This window comes from Eublepharis macularius, chromosome 13 (assembly GCF_028583425.1).
Source record: "Eublepharis macularius isolate TG4126 chromosome 13, MPM_Emac_v1.0, whole genome shotgun sequence".
Lineage (NCBI taxonomy): Eukaryota > Metazoa > Chordata > Lepidosauria > Squamata > Eublepharidae > Eublepharis > Eublepharis macularius.
In genome coordinates this window covers 21,822,073-21,843,698 of record NC_072802.1, presented here as the reverse complement: position 1 = coordinate 21,843,698, position 21,626 = coordinate 21,822,073, and positions in this window count along the sequence as shown.

Sequence of the window (21,626 nt, the reverse complement as noted above, 5' to 3'; positions counted from 1 at the left end):
AGAACGATGGTTGTTGTGGGTTTTCCGGGCTGTATTGCCGTGGTCTTGGCGTTGCCGTGGTCTTTTGGTGCTACACCTTGGTCTTGCCGTGGTCTTTTGGTGCTACACCTCTGAAGATGCCAGCCACAGCTGCTGGCGAAACGTCAGGAACTACAATGCCAAGACCATGGCAATACAGCCCGGAAAACCCACAACAACCATCTGGAAGGGCTTGTTCATGGGCTTCGAGATCAGCAACCTGTAACAACAGGCAGAATGAAACGCTACTTCGAAATCACATTCCCACCCCTACCCCCCCGCACTTCTCATGTTACCAGTTCATGTTATTAGGTCACAGGGTTATTGCCTGGCCTTGTTTAATAACCCATGGGGTGAGAGAGAGAAAGAAAAAGATAGAGCACTCTCTGATACCAGCTCTGGATTCTTTATTCAGGCCCACTGTGACCCTCCCCCTAATCTTTTGCCCTTGTCACTCATTCAGTTCCAGACCCAAAATATTGCCACACAACGTGCTTGACCTTTGCCTTAGCAGACACTCATTTGGGAGGGAAGGCAGAATTTCTTTCTTTGTCTCTCTAATTCTATCTGTTATTTTATCATCCCGGACAAGTCCCCTTTTACCACACCTAGAAGAAAGCCAGCCATCCCTTATGCCTTGGCATTTTGTGAATGGAACTTATCTTTGTTCTTTATCAGGAGGAGACGTGCAAGGCCCTTCTCTCTGTTCCAATTCTGTACGCCAACGCAAGCAATACCATATCCTGACCACATCCCAGTGCAGTTTCCACAGGTACAAGGACTTCCATCTTCCACCAACAGAGCATGACTTTTTCTGCTCCCCACTCCTGCACCAGTCCAAAATGCCCCTCGTGTCCTGTTTTATTTGGGAGAGGGGAAATTATGGTGTGCAAGTGGAAGTCTTTGCGTATGACTGTGCTGGATCCAACCCCAAGAGGGCAATTTTGCGCATCTTGCTGGCTCTTGTCAGAACTGTGGGATACTTGTTTTTTATGTGTCACATCTCTGTTAGCTAAGTCTTCTTTATTTTCATATAATGGCATATCTACTCTACAAACACATTAAAGTGTCATGGTTTTCTCCATACAGCACGGGATCTAGCTTAGTGTAGGGCTGTGAAATCTCTATTACAAACCTCTAACTTCTCTCTCCCTCCACAGAAGTACAATTCCCAGGACTACCAAGGAATGAATCTTCTTGGGCTGTGATGTAATTGAAACCAAAAAGCAGCAGACGAAACTAGCAGGGTCTGTCGCAAAATGAATTTCTGGGTTCCATCAATTTCATGAATTAAAATGGGGAAAGAGAGAGAGAGATCAAAACCAAAAAGAAGGTTTTACTAATGAAGAAGGGAGGGTGGAACAGTTGCCAGGTATAGAGGGACAAACTTCTGTTCCAATCATAGGGAAGGTTGTACCTTTAAAATGAGGTAGAGGCTTCCATAGGAGAAAACCTGGACATATGGCACTAAAGATGTGGGGCAGATTGTACCACTTCTGCACCAGGAATACCGTTTAGGCAAGGAAAGCATTACCCCTTGGCCCACAGTCAGACCACATGTGATTCTTCCATTTGAAAAGCATCAACATTTCTGTCCAACAAACTGCTTTGACTTATTGAGTGACTATTGTTATAAACTGTAGTCCAGAACCAGAATGTTAAATGGCCCTTTGGGGTAACAATTGCAGTAGCTGGTTTTTTTTAAAACGGTGTTGGGAGGAGCAAGTTGCAAGCGAGGAGTAGGAGGGCAGGAAGAAATTAACTCTTTCTTGCCCATCACTCTCTCCCTGTTCAGCTCTTTTCCCTGACCTGGAGACCCAGGTCTCCTCACTGGGGAAATGGGGAGGGAGTGAGGGAGGGATTAAGCTCCTCACCTGCTACCCCTCTACTGCAATTACCCTCTCCCAGTTCTACTTTTAGAATTACACCCTTCTAAGAGCCAAGCTACAAGAGACGAATTACACGAGAAGGAGCACGTGAAGGGAGTCACAATGTTAGCCGGGAAGCTGAGTTTTAAAAGAGCTCGGAAGGCTTTGTCAATTTCCCCTCTCTGCAGATCCAGGGAGATGCTGCTCAGAGGGTTTGTTAATTTCCTCTTTGCCTCCTAGAAGGGGAGGTGAAACTGACAGAGCCTTCTGGAGGCAAAGAGGAAATTAACAAACCCTCTGAGCAGCATCTCCCTGGCTCTGTAGAGAAGGGAAATTGACAAAGCCTTCCGAGCTCTTTTAAAACTCAGGTTCCCGGCTAACATTGCGACTCCCTTCACGTGCTCCTCCTCGTGTAATTCGTCTCTTGTAGCTTGGCTCTGAGTCTGTTAGAGATAATGGGCTTAGAAGGGACTGCTTGGGATGGCACCGGTAATATTCATTTTGAGTGCAAATGAGTATGTGTGCTGAAGGCTCAAATCCTCTCTTTTTTTAAAAAAAAGAGATAACGACTTGACTTATGATGATTTTTTAAAGAATATTATGAAGAGTTTTGGTTATTTTATGGCAGTCCACCACCTGTGTGGCTTCTAATACAGCCAAAAGGCATGATAATAATGTCAGGAATAACAACCATTACTACTAGCTATTGTCATCTTCATAATAATAACAATGATAATGATAATGATACAAAATTGGCTCTGTCTTAAGATTTTTTTAAGCATCTGTTTTAATAGCTGTGTTTTAAGATATTGTCCATAATACTGAGGACTAGAAACTAGCCGCATGTGCATTAATATCTTTTTCTATAAAAGATGATTATTGAAATCTGTAATGAGCAGATTTAAAGTTTCTCTGACTGAGTATCTGAGTATCTTTAAGCATCTGAATGTTTGAGTATCTTTAAGACTACTTCACTACCACTACCAGGACAGACATCACTTTATGCGAGTACAGAGTGTATCAGATGAATCCAAAGCATTTAACCCCTTCATGCACGCCAGGCCCTTTCCCTCTCCAAAGAGCAGCTCAGCAGCTTCCCCCTTCCCAGAAGCATTTAATGTGTGTGTGCGCGCGTGTGTGTATATCTGTTGTGTTAACAGAGCATCTAATGTGACTAAATAGGACAACCTGCTCTCCCATCCCCATGAAAAATAAATGATGTGCTTTATTCACTCTCTCAGTTCGGCTTCCCCACCTCCCCATGCGCTCACCACAGTGGGACGGCCTCCATCCACCCCTTTGGGAAATTCCACAGGATATCAAAGTTGGCAACCTCGTCTCTGGAGGGTGAGCTGCCCAGTGGAGTGGGTGCCACAGGTCCACTTTCAACAGAGACAGTTGCTGATACAATTTTGGGTGGGAAAGGGGGGGTTGAACACGTGGGGGGTGTAGAATCTATGCGTAAAATGCGGCCAAGCAGCAGCCTCACCCTTTTAAATATTAATCATCTCTGCTTCTGCAATTTTGCCAATGCGTCTGGGCCCACCACTGTTGAATTTTTCATTAACACCACTCGCTTCCAACAGCATTTCACCCACTTTCCTCCTTTTGGAAACCCCTCTTCCTCCTCGCCCTCCTCCTCCTCCTCCCCACAGGCTTGTGGCTTTGCCACCCAGCTCTGTCCTTAAGTTGGATGACATCTTCAGCTCACAGAGTTCCCTTTGGCCCCCAGTGAGGCCACGGCTCAGGACAGTGGAAAAGGAAGCAAATGGAAAAGGAAGTCCAGTGCAATGGGGAAAAGACACGAGTATGAGTCAACAAGTTGCTCTTTGCATAATGCATGTGCTAGGTCAAGGCACTAGGGCTCATGGGGTGGAGCAGGAGCTGCGCGGCCCAAATGTCTTCATCGTTTGCTTTGTTCTTTGATGACAATATTTAGTGCACAAAGCTCACAAGCAAGGAGATACTGTTGAGGCGGGTCGGGGCTTTTCGCAGAGGAAACAAAAGTGAATTAAAATTAGGAAGATGAAACAAAAAAACAGAGTTTCTGCTGAATGTTGAGTATTTAAGAAACAAGCAAGCTGAGACCATCTCTTAAACTGCAGTGGAGCTCACCAAAGTGGCTGGCTGCAGCAAGCAATCAGTTTTGGAAGGGAACTACAGGGTCAAATGCAGAGGTGGACAGAGCTTTCGTTGCCTCTGGCCTTACAGAAAGCCAACATAAAATATTAATTTGGCCCAAATAAGTTTGGGCCGAATTTAGGGTTGCCACTTACTAACTTGTGCTGGGAGTTCAACCTCTGATGCTCCTGTGTGTCCTGCAACCACTCAATACAGTGGTGGGGAGCAATGGGGGAAAGCAACATCAACTGATGTCATGATGCTTTAGGAATTTCCCAAAACCGTAGGGTTTTTACCATAGAGTTTTAGGAAATTCCTAGAGTACCGTGACATCACTTCCGGATTAAATCTAGGACTGATATCGCAATGTCAGTTGCTGCTTCCCCTCCGTGCCCTGCCCCCAAAAGCTCCCAGGGGCTGAAAGCAAAGGCCGAGTGATCCAATCGAAGAAACCATACTTGTGAAAATTGAAATGCTTTCTATAACATCTCTAGATCTGTTAACTTCTTGTATCTGAAGAACTGAGCAGTGACTCATGAAAGCTCATAACCTACCACCAATTTTGCTAGTCTTATAGGTGCTACTGGACTTTTGCTCTTTTTTATTGCTACAGACAGACTAACACAGCTACCCATCTTGATCTATAGCAACAACAACAGCAACAACAACAACATTCGATTTATATACCGCCCTTCAGGACGACTTAATGCCCACTCAGAGTGGTTTACAAAGTATGTCATTATTATCCCCACAACAAAACACCCTGTGAGGTGGGTGGGGCTGAGAGAGCTCCAGAGAACCATGACTAGCCCACAATCACCCAGCTGGCTTCAAGTGGAGGAGTGGGGAATCAAACTCGCGCTCTTAACCACTACACCCAACTGGCTCTCCTAGCTCTAGATCTGTAAAGTTAGCTATAATATAGTTGACATTATACCACAATGTGGGATTAATGAAAGTTTTGGGCTCTACTCCAATACAAAGGTTGGATACAGTATTTTGCTAGGAACTTGATGGCATGTACCCTTATTCCTTTCTCCACGATCATCTCTGGTCAAATCTGAGTGCCAATGACAGTGTCATGAACAAGAAGGGACCCAATCCTCCCAAGGGGGCCCGATCATTCTGCCACCACCCAGAAAAACAGGCTAAGCAGCAATGGCAGCTGCAATGCTGCAGTAACTCAGAGGTCAGCAATGGACCCTCCAGGGGAGACACTCAGGCTGCGGCAATTGCCTGATGATGCCAACCTGTAATGCCAGCTCTGAAAATTATACCTCTCATTTGCCACCTTCAACCTTCTTAAAAACTGTATCCTGTTTCCAGTCTAAGTCACAGTTTGGGAATTCCTACGGTTTTGTAATGGGTGTGGGGTGGGGGCTGTGGCTCAGCAGTAGAGTAGCTGCTTTGCAGGCACAAGGTTCCGGGTTCAATCCCCAGCATCTCCAGATGAAAGGATCAGCAATGGGTAGGGTTTCCACGTTCTCTGGGGCTCAAAGTGGGGGACTGATGGGGTGCAGGGCAGGGTGCACGATGGAGATATGTACCTTGTGTGCATGCACCGTGAGCATGCACACTTCAGAACACTTCCGCATCACACCAAGGACCGATTTGGTATAGATCGGCCCCCAATCTTTGGCTGCTGTTCCCTCAGTGGGAACAGGGGATACCACGCTCCCACCTTCTGCCCCCCCCCACTCACCTGGCAGGTTGGGGGGAAGGCAGGGGAACGAGCCTGAAGGTCCGCTCCTGGGATGGTGTGATGATATCACTCTGGGAAGCACTCCACCACCCCAGGAGCATTCTGACACTTCACATGGAACTGATTTTGGTACCACCAGGCTGAATCACGCCCATTTAGGGCCCAAATTGGCCCAGTGCAAAGCGTGCATGCAATCCCAGGCCTGCATGATGATGTCAGTTCCCAGAAGACAACAAAAAAGATGAGAGCCGGGTCCCTTCCCTCCTGCCGGGAGGGTAAAGGAACCTGGCAATCCTACCCTAATCTAGCATTTGCCAATCCAGTGCCCCCTCACTTCTGTGTCACACTGGGAACGATGTCATTTCTGGCACAATGCAGAAGTGTTCCAGAATACATGGGCGCACACTCTGGGATTTTCTTTACTGTTCCTGAACCTTTCCCCCAGCCAGCCAGGTGGGAGTTGGTGGGGAGTGGAGGCTGAGAGCAGGGGGATCCCCAACCCCCACCAGGGGAATAGTAACCTTAACAGGAGGTGATGCGAAATATCTTAATTTGTGATCCTGGAGAGTTACCAGTCTAAAGGTCTGATTCAGTATTAGACAGTGTCATGTGTTTACTATGTTGTAATAGGTGACTCAGCATGCCTTGGACACTGGGGGGCACCACATGTCTCTCTGTGTGTATGTGTCATTTTCCTGATTAGCAAGATACCTCTCTTTGTCTAAGGTGGGAATGCTTCGTGACTTCCTGTGTCCCTTGAGAGAGTTTCTCTCCTTTGCCTCCATACTTCTCTCCCCTCCAATGGGGAATTTCCCTCTTACACACAAGCTGCCTTGATGTTGAACTAGCTGGCCGTGGTACAGGGAAAGTAATGCTTTAGACTAGGATTCTTTCTTCTACAAGAATACGCTGTGAATGGAATCTACCTACAATAAACTACACTGAAGGTAGTGGTGGAAAGTGCCCCTTTGCAATATGTGAGCTGGCTCTCTTGTCAGACAAAGGACAAGAAAGAAAAAACTTTTAAAATTTCTTTAATTAACTAAAGAACACAGCAAAGGGATTTAAGAGGGTTGGTTTTTATGTGGGGTTCGGTGTGGAAATAACCATCGCTAAACATTTTCAAAAAGTAACTAACAGGGAAATAATTTTTAATGGTTTTTGAGCTGGTGGCTTCTAGCTACTGAGCACTCATCATGACCTACTTTGGTGAGGGCTGAGAGAAATGTTTTTGGAACAGAGATATAATTCAGCAAAGGAAACTGGATCAGGGTTGTTGCCAGCTGGTTGGGTCTGTGGTTTCGAGCCTATGCCAATATTTTCAAGAGAACTTTGCACTTTCTAATTGGTCTCTGCCTGCTCCTGCCATGATGGTTTTATACAGGGCTTTTTTTCAGCAGGAACGCGGTGGAATGGAGTTCCGGAACCTCTTGAAAATGGTCACACGGCCAGTGGCCCTGCCCCCTGATCTCCAGACAGAGGGGAGTTGAGATTGCCCTCCATGCTGCTAAGCGGCGCGGAGGGCTATCTCAACTCCCCTCTGTCTGGAGATCAGGGGGTGGGGCCACCAGCCATGTGACCATTTTCTTTGAGGGCAACCCACTGAGTTCCACCACCTCTTTTTCTAGAAATAAAGCCCTGGTTTTATATATTAGTAAATCAAGTGCTGGACTAATATCTGGGAGGCCCAAGTTCAAATCTCTATTCTGCCATGAAGTCCACTAGGTGACGTTGGGCCAGTTACTGCCACTCAGCCGAACCTACCTTGCAGGGTTCATTGTGAGGAAAAAATGGAGGACAGGAGAATGGTGTACACTGCCCCAAGCTCCTTGGAGGAAAGGTGGTATAAGTGTTTAAAAATTATAACTTACTTGTTTCCCTAATAGAGATCTAAGGCAGCTTACAACAGTGCTTCTCCTTCTTGCGCTGCATCCTTACAACAACCCTGCGAGGTAGTTTAGGCTGAGAAAGAGTGACTGGCGCAAGATCACCCAGTGTGCTTTCATGGCAGAGTAGGGATTTGAACCGGGGTCTCTCACATCCACCATTGCACTGGCTAAATAAATAAATACAGCATCAATTCCATAAGTGTTCTTTATTCTCCCAAATGACTATGAATGGCTGCTTGTGGAACTACTGGGAATTATTCTTGTTTTGCTTACTAGGTTCATAAGGGATCTGAAATAATCAGCCACCCCCCTCCCACCGCATTCCAGAAAAGTCTTGTCTGTTTAAAATATCAAATGAGATAACTAGTCTTATTAACGTAAGGCTCTTGCTTTTCCTTTCCCTTTATGAAAAATTCAGAAGGGTTGTTACCCGTGTGTCAACTAGGCTGTGTACTGGTCGGGTTTATTTATTGCGCATTTTCATAAACATTGCATGAATTAAATGCACACGCTGGATTAATGGGTTGCCAACATTCAGCATCAGTTTATACAGTGGGCTGAAAAAACCTGAGAACTGGCGATTGGACTTTCTATTGTGCCACCCCCTTTGCACATCCCAGGCAGTCCTAGTGGAGTGTTTATGTACAAGGATCAGCAATATGATGGCTCCCAAGGCAGCAGAGTCTTTGAGGTTCGACGCCTTCAAAGGAGCAGCAAAATATCACGTTCAAATTTGGCCTTCTTGTTCTTCAGGTGACCCATATAGACTAAGCGCCAACTATATGCAGTGCTGGAGCCCTATAATTTGTGCTTTTGCTCTAAAAAAAGCACCCAGATGAGTCCAGAATGGATCAGGGTGGTGGTGCTGGCAGAGAGGGTTTAATTCTCCCCTCCCTTATACTGTCTTTCCACTTAAAAGTGACCTAATAAGGAAAAATAAGGATATTCTGTGGCTGTCTTTTTCCCTACTAGGGTTTAAAGCAGTCTGAGGGGCATGTATGACCAGGAAAATGGAAGAGTTATGCCCCACTTTCAGTACTGTGCCCCTCCTCCTTAAGGGACTCTCTAGTGGCTGGTTCTTGCAGCAAAATTACATATTAGGGATCGACAGCAGGGCTTTTTTTCAGCTGGAACGCGGTGGAACGGAGTTCCGGAGCCTCTTGAAAATGGTCACATGGCTGGTGGCCCCGCCCCCTGATCTCCAGACAGAGGGGAGTTTAGATTGCCCTACGCGCTGCTCCAGCGGTGTGGAGGGCAATTTCAACTCCCCTCTGTCTGGAGATCAGGGGGCGGGGCCACCAGCCATGTGACCATTTTCTCCAAGGGCAACCCACTGAATTCCACCATCTCTTTTCCCACAAAAAAAGCCCTGATCAACAGTATCATATGTCACTGGAACCCAAGACACGTGGCATTTGAGACTATACCTAAGCCTCCTTCTCCATGTCCGCACGATGTGTGGATGCTATTAATGTTAAAGTTGAAACAGCTCAAATTATTTTATCTGTATTTATTTTATTAGAAGATGATATGCACTTCTCAACAAAATATTTTCCCAAAGCAAGAAACAAAGAAAAGTAATACAATAATGTCAGTTGGCATTATAATTCCTAAATAACAATATTAAATCTGCAGTTGCTAACTGATTAACAAACCTATACCTTGAACACCTGACCAAGCACATGGGTCCTAAAGCTGCCACGGTCCTGAACCTCAAGGGCCACAGCCAGAAACAAAGTCTCATATAATCTGCAGAAAGCGCCTGCTCAGTTGCTGGCCCTGTCTACAACCAGCAGAAAGCTTCTCTCAAATACTTGGGCCAACGACATAAAGGCCTTTAAAGTCATGACAAGCTGAAATAAACAGGTAACATGTACTCACTGGTTGGACCCTAAGAAATCAATGCAATTGAAGCATTCTGGTATGGCTTCTAAACAGCCTCCAAGGGCAGTCCTACACCGCATACATTGCAGTAGTCTAACTGGTAAATTATTAGGGTATGCATAACAATGCCCAGACCCTTTTATATCTAAGAAGGGGCGTAGCTGGCAAACCAGCTTTTAGCCACGGATCCCACTCAGACATTTCAGGAGAGATTTGCATCCCAACATGTGCCTGAATTGTGAACCTTTTTGGAAGATGGCGGGGTATCCCCCCATTTAAGTGTTTATACTGATTCACCAGTCTTGGGGTTACATACATACTGTAAACAAATCTGGATAGATCACTGTCTTAGGAGAAAAACTGCAATCTGATCACATTGTTATACTTACCAGACGTTTTCAAGTAGGTAGCCGTATTGCAGCAGAACAGAAGGATTTGCATCTAGTGGCACCTTAATGACCAACAAGATTTTCAGGGCATAAGTTTTCGAGAGTCAAAAAAGCTCTCTTCTTCAGATATAGGGTGGTGTGGAGATCCCCGAGCCTTACCAGACACATGCCCATCTTTTCTTATGTTTAACTGTGAGTATGAGTATGTGTATGTGTGTGAAGGGGGTCAGTTTCAATAAGTGATCTACCCTGTGGGAGTAAAAGGGTTAAACCCTCTCCCCACCACTTGCTCTGGATCAAAATCATTGCTCTATGAGCTTATAATTCAGCTTTAAAAGACACATTGTTCTTCTAACTGTGCCATGTGTTTTCAGCTTTTAAGTGTGCGTGGGTGTGTGGGTGTTTGTGTTTTCAAAGCTAGTATGGACTTAGAGAAGAAAATGAGGCATCAAATCATTGTATGAAATGGAAAAAAGGGGTTTGGACAAAATTACCTCTAAAATTAAATATATTTAATAAAACAAAGCCTGTGGTAAATGCCGGCTACCCTTCTTGAAATCTCCATAGGTACTGGATGTAAAAACTCAACTTTCAGTTCATTAAAATTTACCCTTGTTTGCTATTGATTTAACTGATAAGTGCTAAGGAATGTTTATAACCATTCTAACTTTGACACAGAAAGAAACAACAACCTGCTCATAAAGTAACAGCTGAGCTATGTGCTGCAGCTGCTAAGCAGTTTCGCAGAAGGAAGTGAATAGCAACATCAGTGGTGGTCAAATGCTAAATGGTGTGTGTGAATGTTGAAGATGACACAAGAGGGATAAGGGAATTATAAGTGTGATCACATGGCTGTGTATAGTAGGAGTATAGTATGGATGATTGTGTGGGTGAACAGGGACATATATGAGCAAGACAAGAAGTAGACACAGAGGGTTACATATAGAATGCATATGCAAAAGTATGCAGTTTTCCTTTTGTTTCACTTTGTTTCACACAAGTAGAAGGGTCATATGATACTGCTTTTGCTGAAGATTACCACTTCAGAATGCAGATGGGAGAATTACATTTTAGAACACTCCACTGAATTTTAAAAAAATCTCCCTGCATGTAGACAAGTAGCCCATCACAGAGAAAAGCCAGTGTGATGCTGTAATTATTGCGACAAATTAGGTTTGAAGAAACCTGGGATGAAATATACAGCCATGAAGCTTGCTGGGTGATCTGGAACCAGGCCACTCTCTCAGCCTAACCTACTTTATTGGGTAGTTGTAAGGATAAGAGAGAGAAATTATTAATTAATTTGCTTCATTTATACCCTGCCGTTCTCCCCAATAGGAACCCAAAATGGCTGATATCGTTTTCCTTTCCTCCATTTTATACTTACAACATCCCTGTGAGGTAGGTTTATTGGAAGGTGGCCTAAGTAGCCCAGCAAGCTTCCATGGCAGAGCGGAGATCTGATTCTAGTCCAACACTAACCAAAACACCATGCATGTAGTCCACCCTGAACTCCTGGGAAGAAAGAAGGGATAAAAATAGATAGAAAGACCTAGCCTATAATATACGTGAGTACCTTTGCTTTGGAGACTGTTTTGGCCCTGTTGTGTTAAAGGAACAGAGAATGAGAAAGGAAATATTAAAAGTGGGGTTTCCTTCAAGCATTACTTTTGGTTATTAAAGTGTACAATATCTGTCCCTCAAAAGGGCATCTGAGGTTCTGATGTGCAAATGACCGTAAACGTAATTGTCTATGAACTGATGAATCAGTATAAAGACCCCTGATAGACAGATTGAAAGACGGATGGATGATAGTCCACACATGTACGTTTTGCACCCCAAAAGTTAATCGGCACCAGCCAGTGAATACAAATCAAGGCCGTTCCTTTATGCCTCCCGTTACGTTTAAGTCTAATGGGCTTTTTGAATATTCAGAATCAAAGGCTCTTCACCACCAGCAGAATTTTTTAATGCATCCCCCTCCCAGGCCCCGTATCCCTTTCCTCCCTCTTCCTGTGCCTTTTTTTTTAGAAAAAAATCCTCCGCTAATTCACCAGGGAAAGTCCAGACTTATAAACAGATGCCACTCACACAGGTTCCAGGAGGCCTTCACTTCATTAGATGATGGTGAACTTTGAACTCCTGAAGTGGAGCCACTGTTTGCCAGAGAGGAGGAGAGAGCAGGGAGGAAGGGGGGCAGTGGGAGAAGGGCAGAGGCTTGACGGGGCCTCCCTGGTGAATTGCTGCCCTAGACTAGCACAGGAACGCATAGGACATCAAATTGGCTTGAGTCACTTTGAAGCTTCTCCCACTCTTAATCTCTCTTTCTCCCTCTCCTGCTCTGTCTCTCTCTTTTTCTCCCCTTGCATCTATGAATCATTCATGTCTTTTTTTCCTTCCCCCCTCAGAGGTTCCTTTAAAAAAAAAAAGAAGTAGAAGATAAAGAAGGGGGGGAGAAATGAGTGCTACACAAGCTCGCACAAAGTGCACAAAGCCCGCATTTATGTTCTTATTGCTGCGTGCAGATTACGATCGCCAGTGTTGAACAAATTACTTACACGATGTTTCCAGCGCTCTGGCAGCCCTCGGAGTGACGCTCTTGGTGGGGCAAAGTATTTTGTTGTTGATGTTAATGTTCAAGGAGGGCAGCATGTTAAACTCTACAGGCTTGGCAAAGGGAAGATTATTTGCCAGGCTCATCGAACAGACAGCCATCGGTGGGAACATCCCAGGCTGTGCTGAACCGACACTGTAAGCTCTGTACTGTGACTGGCAGCAACTTTCAAAGAGAAAGAGGCTTTTCCCAATATCTGCTACCTGAGCTCTTGGAGCAGAAGATGCCAAGGAATCAACTTGGGACTTTTTCCATGCGCCGTAAGCGGTGAGGCACAGTGCCTCCCCACACCTGCCTTTGCCGATGTAAAAGAAGCTCCCTGTTGAAAATGCACAGATGCTCCCCTCCCCCATTCTTGGGTATTGTATGGGGGGTAGACTATGGGGGAACGTAAAGAAGACGAGTTTCGGCTCCATCCATAGGCTGGAAGTTGTGAAATTGATTGGAGGCTGTTGTGGGAAGTAGAACCATCTCAGGCAGAGAAGAAACAGAGGGTACAGAAGGAAGGAGAATAAGGCCCCTGGGGGCTAGCAGGAAGGAGGAACTTACCTGTATAATGTAGCGTGCTCCCCATGTGCTTCAAATTAGGCCCTTCTCAGTCAACTGCAATATTAGAGCCAGTTTGGTGTAAGAAGAGTGGTGGGACTCTGATCTGGAGAACCGGGTTTGATTCCCCACTCCTCTGCTTGAAGGCAGCTGGGTGACCTTGGGTCAGTCACAGCTCTCTCAGAGCTCTCTCAGCCGCACCCACCTCACAGGGTGATTGCTGTTGTGGGGATAATAATAACACACATCGTAAACCACTCTGAGTGGGTGTTAAGTTGTCCTGAAGGGCAGTATATAAATTGAATGTTGTTGTTAGCTTGCCAGAGATCCACAGCCCGGTGGACATTGTGCTTATGTGCTAACATTGTGCAGGTTAACAGGACTGCATTTGTAGTGGCGTAGTTAAATCAGGATACTGGGCACATGTAATATTGCCTTTGCACACATTGTCCTAATTACCCATCAGCCCCATGCTTAAAATTTGGCCTTTGAGAGTCCACCAAATGGCAACAACTTAAGACACGGAGGGCCACATTGGAGGGAGAGACTAGGCTGTAACTGGGTGGGTCCTGTAAGAGCATCATGCTGCCCAGAGCAACGACCCCTCCCCTAATAATTGTTTACAAACTTTTAAATTTGGGACTTACAGGTGAATAATGAGATCTCGTTTTTTGAAGAATATTTCTGGTCTTCACAAAATCGTTTTAGACCCTCCTCAAAATCAAGAGCTCCAAATGACACCCGCCTGACCTGAACAGCTCTGCCCACCCTACATTTTTATGGATTACGATGTTTAACCCTGTTCCCTCCCCACCAGAGGCGGCCCAAGGTCGGATACTCCCTAACTCAGGGGTGAGTTTTCAACATCCCCTTCTCTTGACTCCATTGTTCTCCAACTGGCCCAAGGCTAGCCAGTGAGTTTCCATGGATTCAAACCTGGATTCCCCAGATCTGGCACTCCGAGGGAAAGTGGCAGGGTATAGCCTGATCTTGTCAGAGCTTGGAAGCTAAGCAAGGCCAGTACTTGGATGGGGGACCACCAGGGCTCATTTTGAGGAGGAATGCACAGGAACGCAGTTCCGGCAGGTCCCCAAAGAGGTTACATCAGGTGGCCCTGCCCACCTGATTCTTGGACATTTTGGGCCCATTTCAGCCTGGATTGGGGCTGAAACAGCCTGGATCAGGCCTCTGACAGGTAGTGGATCACTCTTCCACTCATCAGCAGCCCGATCCTGACCATTTTGGGCCCCTTTTCAGCCATTTTCAACCCCTTTTTGCCATTTTGGGCCCAATTTCAGCCCTGAATGGCCAGGATTGGGTCCAAAACAGCCAACATAGGTGATGTCAGGGGGTGTGGCCTATGCAAATCAGTTATACTAATGACACACTTCTGGTGATGGCAAGAGGCATGGCATATGCTAATGAGTTGTGCTAATGAGTTCCTCCAGCTCTTTTTCTACAAAATGACACGTGGGGACCACCAAGGAAGTCTGCAGAGGAAGGCAACGACCAACCGCCTCTGCTTCTCACTTGCCTTGAAAGTCCCTTGGTGGGGTTCCCGTAAGTCCATTGAGGTGGCACGTTTGGTACTCAGACCACTATATCAAGGTCTGGCTCAGGAGGAGAGCTCCCAAAGCGAGAGGGGTGAGCTTTTCCCAGCTCATTCCTATCTTGAACTCTTTGCTTCCTTTCCCCCGGTGCATTAATCTGACATAAATGATGAAGGGGCCCTTTAAGGCCATTAAGTCCAAAAGGCACACTGGGCACAAAAGCATCCCCCCCTTCTTTTTCTCTCCTTGCCATCGCCTGCATTCTTGCAACAAAGTCCTGAGCTGGAGGAGTCTGATCAGAAGCAAAGTAGTAAAGAGTCCAGTAGCACCTTTAAGACTAACCAACTTTACTGTAGCATAAGCTTTCGAGAACCACAGCTCTCTTCATCAGATGCTCATCAGAAGCAGAAGCTCCCAGATCGAGAAGCACTGGGAAAAGCTAGGGATGTCACTAGGGCTGGCAGACCCCCGGTGGGGGCAGGGGATCTCCCGCCCCCACCCTGCCACCCCCGCCCCTCCCTACCTGGCCAGCGGGGGGGGGTGCGCACCTTCCATGCGCGCCCCCCTGCAGTGCTGCGCACCCCCGCCCACAGCAACCGCCAGGATCAGGCCTGTTTGGGCCTGGATCGGGGGCCCTGTGGAGCGCGGGAGCATTCCTGTGCTCCGCAGGGGCCCACACCGGGCCCAGTCCGTGCCAAAACGGGCCCGATCTGCGCTGAAATGGGCATGGATCAGGCCTGTTGTGAGCCCCTGCGGAGCGCAGGATCACTCCCATGCTCCACAGGAATCTAAAATGGGCCCAATCCTTGCCGAAACGGACCCGATCCGTGCCAAAATGGGCACGGATCAGGCCCGTTGTGGGCCCCTGCGGAGTGCAGGAATGCTCCTGTGCTCTACAGAGGCCCACAATGGGCCAGATCCGCGTCCAAACAGGCTGCGTCGTGACGTCACTTCCCAGCAGTGATGTCATCACGCTTGCAGGCGCTCCCCGCGCGCACCCCCCCTCCAGGTAAGAGCCAGGTCTCAATCTCCCACTGGGAGATTGAGGGGGCCTGGCAACCCTAGATGTCACCCTCCAGATGGTGGCTGGAGATCTCCCGGAATTACAACTGATCTCCAGGCCCTAGAGATCGGTTCCCCTGGAGAAAAAGGTTGCTTTGGAGGGCAGACTCTATGGTATTCTGCCATGCTGAGGTCCCTCCCCTCCCCAAACCCTGCCCTCTCCAGGCTTCACCCCCCAAATCTCCAGGAATTTTCCAACCTAGCGCTGGCAACCCTAGAAAAGACAGAATCAAACATCTACTGGCTGAGTTTGCAAGTGGAGGGGAATAATTTTCTCAGCCATAGTTTGAACAGCAATTCTAGAATACCTTTTCAGTATGCCGGGTGCTGCGTTTAATTGTACATGGGCTGGAGCATGAATCCCATCCATGCACGCTTGGGAGGGTCTGCAACGCCTGTCCATAGATTTCTTTGCCTCTCTAAGTAATGCAACGTGAAGACTGCATCCTAATAAAAGCTTTCCAGCACGTTTCTTCTTGCTCTCTCTGAAACCTTTATAGCAGAGCTCTTACCAGTAGCCTGTAACAGAATTAAACTTGGGCAGCATTAGGAAGCTTCCGTGACCCATTTAATATGTTAAAAAGAAACAGTTCCTTATTAATATAAAAAATTGAAGACTGTGGTTTGGGTGTTCTTGGGTGGCTAAATTGCAAAATGTTTCCTGTGGATTCTGACAGCAAGAACACACTTCTCTTGATGATGTTATATGTGGCAATTCCCTTCATTCTTACCACACCTGCTTAGACACTCTATTACGAAATATTTGATAAGGCTCCTGAAGGTTTATAAACCAAGGCACAGATAAAAAGGATTCAGTATAGAATTCCACAAGGCTTTAGAGCAGCTTTCTTAGGATATGCTTCCTCCAGAGCGTCGCAAATTTCTCACTGCCAAATGAACATCTATTCATTCCATTCCATTCCATTTCTACCACACTCTTCTCCCCAGGGTGGTTTATATAATTCTCCTCTCTTCCATTTTACCCTCACAACAGCCCTGTAAGGTAGGTTAGGCGCTGAGTGTTTGTGACTGGCCTAAGGTCACCCATCCAGCTTCCATGGCAGAGTGGGGATTCGAACCTGGCTCTCCCAGATCCTAGTCCGACACTGTAACTACTATATTATGCCGGCTCTCAGCCACACACATACAACCACACACAGGCTGGAGCAAGAATCGCATTCATGCCCCCTTGGAAACCTCTGCGGAGCCTATCTGAAGAGATACATTAGTGCACAGAAATAAGGGCACAGGTAGCACCAGATTCACACTGAGGTAGATGCTTTCCTTTAAAATCTTAATGGCAGACTGCAAAGGCAATAAACACACAGGCTGGCTATACTGGGCCCAAAATAGCTTCAGCACCTTGATATCAGAAAAAACCCTTCTCCTTCTTCCCATAAACCTCTTAGCCACTTTGCCCAATTAGGCAAAATTTATTTCAGCCTCCAGCCTCGCAGGTGGGTGCCTTGGAAGGTACATTCCAAAGTGGCTTTAGACAAGAGCAGCCAAATTGCCCATTAGCTCCTACAGCCTGCCACCAACCACCAGGCCACACACAGTCTTGGGAAAGAGCCATTTCTCCCATTTGCCTGACAGAAAAGCATGGCTCACGAGAGCGTCCCGTCTTCCATTCAAATCTCAGGAGCGAAACCTGCCTGCCGCTGAACTCAGCATTGTGTCGAACTGGAAACGGTGCACTCAATTGTATGGGCCACGGTTGCCAACCCCCAGGTGAAGCCAGGAGTTCTCCTGGAATAACAACTGATCTCCGGGCTACAGAGATCAGTCCCTCTGGAGAACACGGCAACTTCACAGGGTGGGCTCTATGTTGTCACATCCCTGTGAGCTCCTTCCCTTCCCCAAACTCTACCATTCCTGAGCTCTGCCCCTAAATCTCCAACTTGACCAACACATCAGGATTAAATACCTGTAATGAAGGAGGGAAGAGAAGCTCAGCTGGCAGAGAAGCCCCCACATTCCATTCTCTATATCAGGTTGTTATGCCCTGACCTGAATGGCCCAGGCTAGCCTGATCTAAGTAGGGTTGTGTTTCATTAATGATTGCAGCCTTGTCAATCTTGGGGGTCAGAATAGAATGCTTGCACAGACAGTCCATGGACTTCTCCGTGATAGTGATGAAATCAGGGTATATCGTGGCTGTTAGGTCTGCTGGGGTCATCACTACTGTGCCCAGACCTGCAGGGATGGTCACCTTTCCCTTGGACTCAGGATACTCTCCGTAACCTATTTTTAGTAGGAGTTCAGAGAATTCCCCAGCAGACACCTCACCTCTCAAGTGGACCTTCATGTTCTTTCTTAGAGTTTCCTGATGAGGGTCCACAGATACGACACCTTGACACACACGGCAACCTCATCAGCTCGAGTTCCCCTTGGGACTACTGGCAGAAGTCTCCAGCCAGCAGCCCTGTGACTCCCCCCATTGCCCTCTCGTTGCACCTGACATCGTTGAGGGTTATGCTCAGTGCCTCAAAACACCCCTAAAGCCCCATGGTGCTCTCATCCCAAACAATGAGCTTACAGTTCCACAGCACTTGGGCCATGTTGCTTTGTTTTGAGATGCAGAACAGGGGTGTTTCTGCATGGATGAGGTTAAGAGGCAGCTTGAAGGTAGCGAAGGATCATATGCCATGCCTGAGTGAGCCTTGACCTTCCATGGAAGTGAGCGCCTCTCTACTCATCTTCCAGGATTGCTTTGCTCATAGAGAGACTCTGCCGCTCTGAGCACCTTGGGGTGATCTTGCTGGTACTTGGCCACTGCTGCTTGGTGCACCGCAGGAGCAGGACATGCATATTTCCTTGCCACATCTCTCTAAGTTGCTTACTCTTTTTAGCATCGGTGTATCTTGCACAACGTCTGCCAGAAGGCTTCTTGGTGACAGTAAGGGGTGATGGCTGAGAGAGGTGTGAGGTGGAGTTGAACTGAGGGATGGGTGGTGTGGTGGGCACTTCGGCAGGTTCATGTGAGAGGTTTGCATTGAAATGGCCCCTAGAAAGGTTGTGTACCATCTCCCCATGAACATTTAAAAACTCAGTTGCCATACTGACTTTTATGTAAAATCCCTATGCAGGAGTCTTGTACTGTCTTTCTTCAACTGTTCGCAGTTTCCTTTACTTGATTTTTACTTCAGAACACAGAGTTCCACCAATCAGGCTGCATATGCAAATGACCTCAGGGCAGTTGGGGGTGGGTGGGATGAGCAGCCTGCCAGCCACACAGGGAAGCTGTATCCCTATGGGAAAACACGTTTGACCCTTTTTTGCCCCCTTAGGGGGTGAATTTCTTAAAATCCCTTCTTAGTGAGCCTCTACATCACAAAAGGGAACATTCTCCCCAAATTTCACATTTCTAGTTCCAGGGGTTTGGGCTGAGTGTTGATGAGTCAGTCAGGACACTTGTCTTTATATCAATAGATTTATTTATTTATTTATAGTCCGCCTCTCTCACTGAGACTCAAGGCAGATTACGTAGTGTGAGATTAGTACAATCATCATCAAGGACATTTCCATAAACAATGCATAGGGTAAATAAATAGAAGTTTACAAAGACATCGCATTAGCAAGGATCCAATATAGAGATGCTGAAACAGAACATAATCAATTCTAGGACTTACATTAGACAACATGAAGCACAAGTAGCTTATAGGAGTACATATTTAAAGCAACAGATAATATGTAAGGCAACATAGGGGTGTGGTCTATGGTCCCTAACTCATTAGCAAAGTATCTGAGACCCCCTCCTTACAATGCAAACCCTCCTATCTGAGTAAAAAGCCATTTTGCTTTGTTTCGGAAAGCCAGGAGAGTGAGAGGCTCTTCTGAACTTCCACAGGGTAGGGGTCACTACAGAGAAAGCTCGTCTACGGGGTGCTGTTGATTTTGCTCATGTGCTGGCTGGCACCTGCGGGAGACCCTGTTCAGATGAACAAAGTTGCCGTGAAGGAATATAGGGAGGGAGGGAGTCCTATAGGTATGCCGGACCAAAGCCGTGCAGCGCTTTGTATGTGGTAACCAGTACTTTGAACTGAGAACAGTAACTGATAAGTAGCCAGTGGAGTGACTGCAGAATGGGGGTGATGCTCATGCTCCTGCTCACTCCTGCTAACAGTCAAGCTGCAGCATTTTGGACTAATTGGAGCCTTCTAGTTAACTTATACGGGAGACCTATGTATAGTGCATTACAGTCATCAAGTTTTGATGCTTCCGTAGCATGGCTCCAGGTGGCCAGGTCTCATTAAGCTGTCAATATTGTTGTTGCTGTTGTAATTCTAACATTATTTTCGGCTGTGCACCTTATATTATTTTTCATGAATTTAATCTAACTGTTGTGAGATCTACAGACTTTTTTTTTTAATGGAGAAGCAGCCAACAATTATTTTAAGCAAATAAAGAAGCAAGAGGGTGTCGTGAAGCTATTTCCAAATCAGAAATCTTCATTTGTCCGGTTCAAAAACACATAATGGGCAAAATCATCTGATGGACAAGAGGCTCTCGGACAAAATCTTGCTTATTTTGATTTATGGAATTTGGGGGCGTGATCCACCCTTTTAACACCTATTGATTTCGATGGGATGGCTAAGCATTGGCCTGACTCTCCTCCCTTAAAATCAAGGGTGTTCAACTTTAGATGGCTCACAGTCTTAGATTTGGCCAGGGCTTTTTTTCTGGGGAAAGAGGTGGTGGAACTCAGTGGGTTGCCCTTGGAGAAAATGGCCACATGGCTGGTGGCCCTGCCCCCTGATCTCCAGACAGAGGGGAGTTGAGATTGCCCTCAGCAGAGGGCAATCTCAACTCCCCTCTGTCTGGAGATCAGGGGGTGGGGCCACCAGCCATGTGACCATTTTCAAGAGGTTCCGGAACTCCGTTCCCCCACATTCCTGCTGAAAAAAAGCCCTGGATTTGGCTATGTTAAGACATTTCCCCATGTCCAGTTCTTCATACCTGTTGCCATACCTCACTTGCCTGTCTCAAGCCCTTTGAAAAACAATTGATTGGTTTAAAATATTCACACCCACTGTTCAGATTTCAGGAATGCAGCAAGAAAAACAATTCACTTACAGTGCAATCCACTGCAGAGTTACTCCAGTCTAAACCCCTAGAAATCAATGGGCTCAGACTAGAGGAACATTGCATAGGATTGCACTCTTAAAAACATAATGTTACACGCTTCCTACTCCCTCCCCCTGAGCAAAAAGATGTTTCAAGGGTAACGCAATCAAATTCTGTTTCCTTTGGATGAGGGAAAGTGCTATAATTTATTTATTTTTATTTATTTATTTAACAGATTGCTATATATGTGTGTGTGCATGCATGTGTGTGTGTATACACACACACACACACACACAAATAAGACCCAGTCTTAGAGAAGGTGAAAAACACATCCCATGCTCACAATAGAAAATGATAGCAATAATAAATGGATCAAAACGCATTTCCTATCACAGAACAGAATTCTGGAAAACTTTCAAAAGCAGGAGGGAAACAAAACAAAAGCAGGTGCAACAGCAATAAAATAACATCAACCTAAGAATTTAAAAAAGACTTTATAAAACAGCAGGATATCAGGAAGGGAAAGGAAAACCATTATTAAATCGCTAGAAAAACAAAGTAACCAACCAATTAGTCAATTCATAACAACCCAGGAAATAAAAGAAATGCTCTGAGCGAACAAAAATGTTTTCATCTGATGCTGGAAACTCAACAGATCTGGCAATAAGCAAATGGCATCCCACACACGGGTGTCACAACTGAAAAGGCTCTGCTGCTTGTACCAATTTGTCTAGCTTCAGTGAGTGGCAACAGGTGAAGTAGCACCGGGGTGACAACTTCAGTGGATAAGCAGGGTATGGGAGCATGCAGGAACAAGATGGGAAGAAAACACACTGCCTTCCAGATGAAAGGCAGCCAAAGAGGTTGGAACAGAAAAACAGAATTAAATATAGCTACAAATATAATCTAAATAAAT